Source organism: Crocodylus porosus, unplaced genomic scaffold (assembly GCF_001723895.1).
Source record: "Crocodylus porosus isolate Cpor-Errol unplaced genomic scaffold, CroPor_comp1, whole genome shotgun sequence".
In the NCBI taxonomy this organism is placed as follows: Eukaryota; Metazoa; Chordata; order Crocodylia; family Crocodylidae; genus Crocodylus; species Crocodylus porosus.
The window spans coordinates 1799217-1806811 of NW_017728904.1; the positions used below are offsets into that span (position 1 = coordinate 1799217).

Here is a 7595-nt window from a genome sequence, read left to right on the forward strand (position 1 = left end):
GGGGTCATCTGACCCCGGGTGCTCTTTCTTGCCAAGGCAGGGGGTCGGACTAGATGATCTACCTAGGTCCCTTCCGACTCTAGCTACTATGAAACTATCACTGCCTGAACCAAGGTCCCAGCTTCCAGCTTGAGTCTGCTCTGCTCAGGGTCTGGCTCTAACTTGTACCTCTTGGCTTCTCTGGTCTCTCTGCAGCATAGCTGTAGCCCCAACCTGTTTGTGCAGAATGTCTTTGTGGACACCCACGATCTCCGCTTCCCCTGGGTCGCCTTCTTCGCCAGCAAGTGAGTGAGCTCGCACTTGGGTCAGCTGTGGGGATGGGCATGTTTGGGGGATGCTTTTAGTTCCTGATGGTTCAAGAGGTTTCAGGCTTTGCCAAGGAGGCAGGCCGCTCTGTCCTGGGCTTGTAGCAGGGGTGTAGGGAGTCAGGGCTAGCTCTGTTGCTGTCTTTCCAGCACATGCTCCTGGTGGAGAGGCGCTTGATGCCCTTAGAAAGGCTCCCATGGGGCCTACACCAGCTTACAGTCACAGAGGCTCAGCTCTCAAGGATAAGGCTCTTGAGGGAAGCCATAGTAGTACTACCAACACTGGGGGCGCTGCCAGGGGTGTGGTGAGGCCATACGTCTGGGGGAATCCAGCTGCAAGGTACTTCATGGCCCCTTTGACCTTAGCCTCTCAGCATCATGCTGGCCTTCCTTCATCCCCTCTCTGTGTGAGTCAGGGCAGTGCTGTTACCCACCTAGTACACAAAGGACCCAAGGCTGTGGTAGTAGAGGATCTGAGCAGGGTCCCCCTTAGTCCCTGCTAGTGCTACCACCCCTCTGCCAGCCTCCCTAGGACTGAGAGAGCTGCTCTTCAATTCTCAATTCATTAGGACTTTCTAGCTCAACCTACCCATAAGCAAATGCCGCACACAGCAGAGCTGGAAGCCACTTCTGTCCATAGCAGCCAGGTTCCAGCCTTCCCTTCCTACCTGCTGCTCCTAACACACACCGCTCCAGTCCAGCTCTCCCTGCCCCACCTCCTCCTCCTTGCCCCCAACCCCCCTTGCAAGAGGAGCTGGCACTACCAGAGCTGCTAATCTCTCAGGGCAGGGCAAAACCACATGCCTATCTGTCAGCCAGAGGGACGCAGTCCTTCAACGGCCCTAATCTCATCTTGGCCGTACAGCATTTCTTTCAACATGCCGCTGAGATGCCGGTCTCTTGCCCTGTCTTCTCAGGAGGATACGAGCTGGCACGGAGCTGACATGGGACTACAACTACGAGGTGGGCAGCGTGGAGGGCAAGGAGCTTCTGTGTTGCTGTGGGGCTATTGAATGCCGAGGCCGGTTGCTGTGAGCCTGCCAGGAGGCAGATTAATGCCCCCCCAGAGGTCATTCTCGCTGCCTCTGTCTGGTGGGGGAAGCACTGTATTCCTTCTAGGCTGGAGCCAGGAGGATTTCTAAGCATCCCTGTCAGACGGGCTTAGAGCTCTTGTTTCTTTACAAGGACTAGCAATAGTCCCAGGTGTAGGGGCGAGGACAGGTAAGATGCTGCCCTAAGCATTGCCACCTGTGATCTTTGCTCATGAGCCCAGGCTCAAAGAGACTCCATTGTAGGGGGCAGACAGAACCACTCCAGCATCACACACACACACACACACACACACTCTCTCTCTCTCTCTCTCTCTCTCTCTCCACCCTTCCATAAATGGCCTCAATTTCGCTGCCGCTATGACCAGGCTCTGACCTCAGAAGTAGCATCTGTTCCTACAGATACAGCCCTCCACCCACCCCAAGCAGCCAGAGGTAGACCCTAAATGCTAAACTCACTTTGACAGAGGGAAGCGTTTGGGGTGGAGACAGGCAAATCTTTCCTCATGGCAACTTGAGCATTTGCTCTCTCTCTGTCCCTCCCCCTCTTTCTCTATCCCTGTGTCTAAGGAAGCTTTTGGTAGCACTGCTGGGGGGCGTTGTCTGGTAGCTCCAAGGCCTAGTCAGATTGGACCAGCACTGGATTTATGTCAGGCCTTTTGGGCTTAGGGAAAAGATAACAGCTGTGCTACTTCTTGGAGACTACACAAAGAAATCTTGCCAGTGTTTAAAAAAAAAAAAAAAAAGATGAAGCAATAAAGTCTGGGTTTTTTCTACCAAAGCACAATGTGTGGTGCTGGAGTGGTTGGAAGCTGGTGTGTAGAAGACTCCGGTTTATAAAACCCTTCCTGCTACTGCGAACTTAAGGTGCTTCTCTCTTGTTCCGACACATTGAGTCTGATGTGTTCATGACAGCTGCCCTCCTTTCTGTTGTCACCCACAGTCTTGCCTTGCTGTTTGCTGGAGCCCTTGAGCTTACCTGCCCCTGTGGTCATGCAGGCATGAAAGGATGGGCTTCTTCCAGAAGGGAAGTAAACTCTGAGAGAAACCAGGCTGGCAGGGCCCTCGGGATGTCTGGTGTAGTCTGTCCCCCCCGCACAAGGCACATTCTGGGCTGATTCAAGCAGAGCCAAAGTGATGATTTAGCTCAGTGCTGGCTGACTTCTAAGGGGCCAGAGGCTGTCCCCAGACCTCTCCTCTCTGCCCTGTGCACCTCACACCTTGTTCAAGTCCTCTGCCATGGGCTCTCTCATTGTATGAGTATGCAAGGCTGCTAGGTCCCCTGGCACTGCAGGCTGCGCTGCCCTTGTCCTGAGGTAGCAGCAGAAGGAGAAAAGTGGAGCCCCAAATCCTATTACAGCTGGCTTGATGGGGGTAGGGACTTCCTAACCCCAGTGGGGCTGGCTCAGTTATCACCCTCCCCTTCCCAGAGGCCCTGATAGTTATACAGCAGGGAATAACAGGTATTTCACATGGGGATGAAGGGTGAATTATTTCCCCTGGCTTTCAAGGCAGCAGTGACACCAGGGACTGAAGATGCCTCACTTGTTACTTCATTTCAAACATCTCCCAGGGTTTTATCAGCCTCCTGCACTTGGCTCTGTCTGACCTTAGCATGCAAAGTTTTTCCTGCTTTTTGCCAGGGGGTTGTTTAGTTTGCAGCCACAATCCAAGCCATGCCGAGAGCCGTCGCTGGTAACTGTTCGCTATAGCCGAGGCCAGCTTGCGTACAAGACACGTGGCCACTCAGCTCAAAACACACTCTTAACAAGTTTCCTGCCCAGCTCATTTCCTGCTTGAGCTCAGGCTCATTTCCGTGAGCAAACACCCACTTCGTGCCACCAGTGCTGGAGCCCTGGCTTGCAACAGCTGGCAAGAGGCTGGTGTTCAAATCTTTCAGTTCCTCTTTGAGGACAGACACTCAGATGGAAGATGCAAAGCTGAAAGCTCATGGCTTGGCGAATCACTGAAGCTACTTGGCTAGATTTCACCCCCTTCCATTATCTGGATCGACTGGTGCAAACTAAACTGGGGAGGGGAAATCCATGGCATGTCCCCACTCTGAAGGCAGGGCTCCAAAGCTGTGGCAGACTCTCCCAGCTGTGCTGAAAAGGAACTAAATACACTGAGAGGACATCTGTGTTTCTCAATTAGTCCCTGTGTCATTGGTTGATGGTTGATGAGTGGGTAAAGCAAGCCTGAATGTAGCTTCCTTTTTATGATGAGCTCTTCTTCAGCCTTCTCAGGGCAAACCTACAGCAGCAGATCTACTCGTCTTACTCCACCAAGCTCCTTGGATGAGAGGCACTTCAGGCCTGGGTGGTCCCTTCCCCCATATCTATCTCAGGAGGAGGTAACCTTGGCTACTGAGCCCGTGTTTGGACTTCCTGAGTCTGTCATGGATCCTAGTCAGCTCCTCAGGCAGCAAAGCACTGGGCACACAGACTGCACTCTGCAATCAAATGTTCTCCCTGGCAAGGGGGTCCAGACAGGCCAGGTATTGTGCCTTGAACATGCAATCAGCCTATGTGTGGCTACTTCATGCCTCCAGTTGAGTTGCATGCAAGTGTCCCTGCTCAGACCAGCTGTACAAGCAGCCTCCCGTCTCCAAGCCAAGACAGGGGCCGCCTGGGCTGCATTTTCTTTCTCAAGCCAGCAGCTTCCTGCTAGGTCTTGTGCACCATGACTCACCCTGGAAGAAGGCAGCCGGATGGATGGATGGCTGCCACCTCCATAGTGGCCTGGGCTGTGTGCATCAACTCCTGTCTGAGCTGCTGGGAGGGAAGAGTTTATGGAAACTTCTCCATCACAATACAGAAACATAGTACAGTTAGACTGCCAGGACACTGCAGAGATCACGTCTCATCCAGCCTTCTCCTCAGGGAGGATCAGTCAGATCTGAAGCATGCTAGACAAAGGCTTGTCCCGCCTATGGCATGAACTACCCTGTGCTACAAGCTGCCAGACATCATGCCCCAAGACACCTGTAGGGGAAAATAACCTCAATTACACATGCACAGCACTGGGTTCTGAGGCAGCTGTTACGACTCTGGTGACAGACCTCAGGGTCCTTGTAGGTAGTTCTCTAAAAACCATCACCTCCATGTGGAGTGGTGAACTAAAAAGCCAATAAAATGCTGGGCATAATGAAGGGAACTGAAAACAAAGCCGAAATCATCACCATGCCAACATACAAATCCGGGGCGTGGCCACACCTGCGTGCAGTTCTACTATGTCCTTTTTGAGACATGGGCACCAAAACTAGGAAAGGCAAAGAGGAGGACAACCAAAATGATCAGAGGCCCAGGGGAGTTGCCAGACACAGACTAAAAAAATGCTAAGAGTCTTCAATTTGAAAAGGGGAAAGCTGAAGGGGGAGAGAAGAGAGGTCTGTAAAATCATGAAAGATGTGGACCAAGTGACCAGGAACTTGTTCACCAAGTCCCAGAACACTAGAGCACTGCTCAAAAGAGTAGATGACCGATTTAACAGAAAGGACTTTCTTATGCAGAACATAGTTCACATGTGGAGCTCACTGCCACAGGACACTAGAGAGGCAGAAAGCACAGCTGGGCTCAGAAAAGGATTAGACAGATTCATGGAGACTAGATCCATTAAAACAGAACAAGCAGAGACGTTTCCTCTGGTGTCTCTAAACCAAGGACAGCAGGTGCCGGGGGGGTGGAGCCCTCTAGGAGCAGCCAACCTATTCAGATGCTGTCCCTCTAAAGCAGCGATTCTCAAGCAGGGCTTAGCACGCTGCAGCACAAGATCCTTTCAGGGGTGCTGCTGCACGCTGCTGGTACTAAGAGGCCTAGCAAACAAATTGCACAATAACCCCAGAGGTTGCCAATAGGAATTCTTAGTGTGAAAAGCACAGCCCTGCTGTGGGCTGAGCTCTTTGCAGCAGAACAATGGCTCTAGTGATTTGTGCACTTAAAACATGAGTGAGAACCAGAAGCCCTAAGGGGGGAGCCTCAGGTCCAGCAAGCAGAACCGCTGCTCCAAAGCATCTGCTCCTGCTGTGGCCAGTTACTGGGTTAAATGGGCCATTGGCCTAACCCAGCACAGCTCTGCTTTAGTCGTATTCACCTGCCCCGGGTGAAGCAGAGACGCAACAGCACTGACAATGTCCTGCCCCACCAAGGAGTTTGTCAAGACACAGACGGGTGCTGCTGCTGTCTCCATAGGACTCTGCTCAGGGGAGACAGGGCAAGCGCGCATGCATGTTTTAGCATCTCGCGGAGGCAGACAGCCCTGAAATCCCAGGGCTCCTATTCCCCCCCCTCGCTCAGGCTCAGCCAGGTACTCTGTGGCACCGGGGATTGGACCTGCTTTTGGGCTAGGAGAACCCACTCCCGACCATGCCAACTCCCAGCTGCAGCCAGGGCCCGCTCCAGCCCCCAGCACTCACCTTCCTTTGGATCCTTCTGGGTGGGCTAGGCAGGGCCTGTGTTGCCCCCTCAAGCCTCTCACGGACCCGCATGCTGGGAACCTCCCCGTGGAGCTGGCCAGGAAGATCCGCAGCTGTGCCTGCAGCAGTCTTGCAAGGTGCCAGCTGCTGCCATTAGCTTCTCACTCAAAGCAGGGGAGCCGCCTGGTCCAGATGAACTGGGCTCCACCTGCATGAGGACAACTGAGGCAATGAAGCCACCAGCAGCAAGAGGTCTGATGAGTTAGTGGAGACCTACACCTGCCCTTCCAGGGCCTTCAGGAGGAACACGGGGATTTCTGCTACAGGAACACACACACACGGATGTACAGGCACCCACATGCATGCACATGAAAGGCAAACGTGCACACATACACTGCTAACACACAGGTGTCCACACATAAATGCAAACAGGCACCCACACACAAACCCAAACACACAACCAGCCACCACTCACATACTTAAGTGCAGGCGCACACAGCCACCTACCACACACAAGCAAATGCAAACACACAAGCACCCCCCCATCCCCAATATGTACATGCAAACATACACAAAGGCACACAAACGTGCAGATGCAAACACGCACACACATATGTGCAGACACGCTGGGTCCATCTTTACACAAGTTTATTAGTTTCCATTCTAATATATTTAAACTTTAAAAAAAAAAAAAAAAAAAAAGGAAAAAAAAAAAAACCAACCAAAAAACCCATTTTGGTCTGCAGTTCAGTTACTGGTCCATTCTCCAACCCCTCTGCCCACTGCGAGGCAAAAAAACTCTCCCCCCACCCCACCCCTCCCGCCACCCCACTACTGCCTGGCCCCTTCGTTCCTGTCTGCACTCAGTCCTATATCAAAATAAATAGAAAAAAAACCACGTCCATCGCAAAGGTGTTTGTCCTTTGGCAGCCAGGGCAGGGCAAGGGACAGGGTGGGGACAGGAGGGCACCGGAGGGCCTGGCTTTTAATAGATGAGCCCAATTTGCTCAGCCAACAGGGGAGGCAAAGGGATTCTCTTTCTAAGGAAGCAGGCACGGGGAAGAGAGCGCAGACGCTCCGGCTCCCCCCACCGCTGCCTTCACTAGTGTTCTCGGCTATCCCGGCCGCCACAGCTTATAGCAGAAGGGCGACAGGCACTTGGATCCGCGAGCCAGCAGGGAGGAGGGAAACGAGGCCACGTTCCCAGCGTTCCTGCTAAGGGCAGCTGGCGGGAGGCACTTAGGTTTGGCTTTCCTACCACCAGTGGAGAGCCCATGGCTGACCCAGGAGCTGGGCACAGCCCGGGTCTGCAACACAGTGTGGGGGTGGAAGGAGAGGCCAAAAGCCCAGCCCCGCCGTGGGCCAGACTCTAAGATCTCAGGCACGCGGAAGAAGCCGGGCGTTGGCTGCTCCGACAGCCTCGGAGCCAGGCGGCTCCACGGCTTCCCTGTGATTTCAAACGGGCCCCTCGCTGGAGCTTATGCCCAGGGAAGCAAGGGGAGCCTGCTGCAGGGAGACACGCAGTGCTGGGCCCCATAGCTGACTGGGGCAGGGGGAAGCCCCACGCCAGGCTCGGGAGTGGAGGGGGGGAAAAAAGGGATGTAAAGAACCAGGATTAAGAACATCTGCCTGGACCTGATCCCTGCTGCCAGGGGGGAGGCCTTGCCTGTGGGGTTGACATTAAGGCAGATGGGTGAAGAGGAATGCAAAGAGGGGGGCAGGAGCCCCCTCCCCACCGCCAGCCAGGCTGCACAGGGGAGGGGGCCACCTGGGGGCCGGTAACGAGCCGGCTGTTCCTGCTAGCCCGGGGGCGGGAGGGGGGGGTCT

At 54.0% G+C, this 7595-nt stretch overlaps 1 long non-coding RNA gene across 1 annotated transcript; it reads left to right on the forward strand.

The window, feature by feature from the left end:
- The first annotated feature begins 114 nt into the window (after positions 1 to 114).
- LOC109324817 lies at positions 115 to 1527 on the forward strand. Its single transcript, XR_002105014.1, has 2 exons — positions 115 to 284; positions 1223 to 1527. It is a non-coding gene; the product is annotated as an uncharacterized LOC109324817 (long non-coding RNA).
- The last annotated feature ends 6068 nt before the right edge of the window (positions 1528 to 7595 follow it).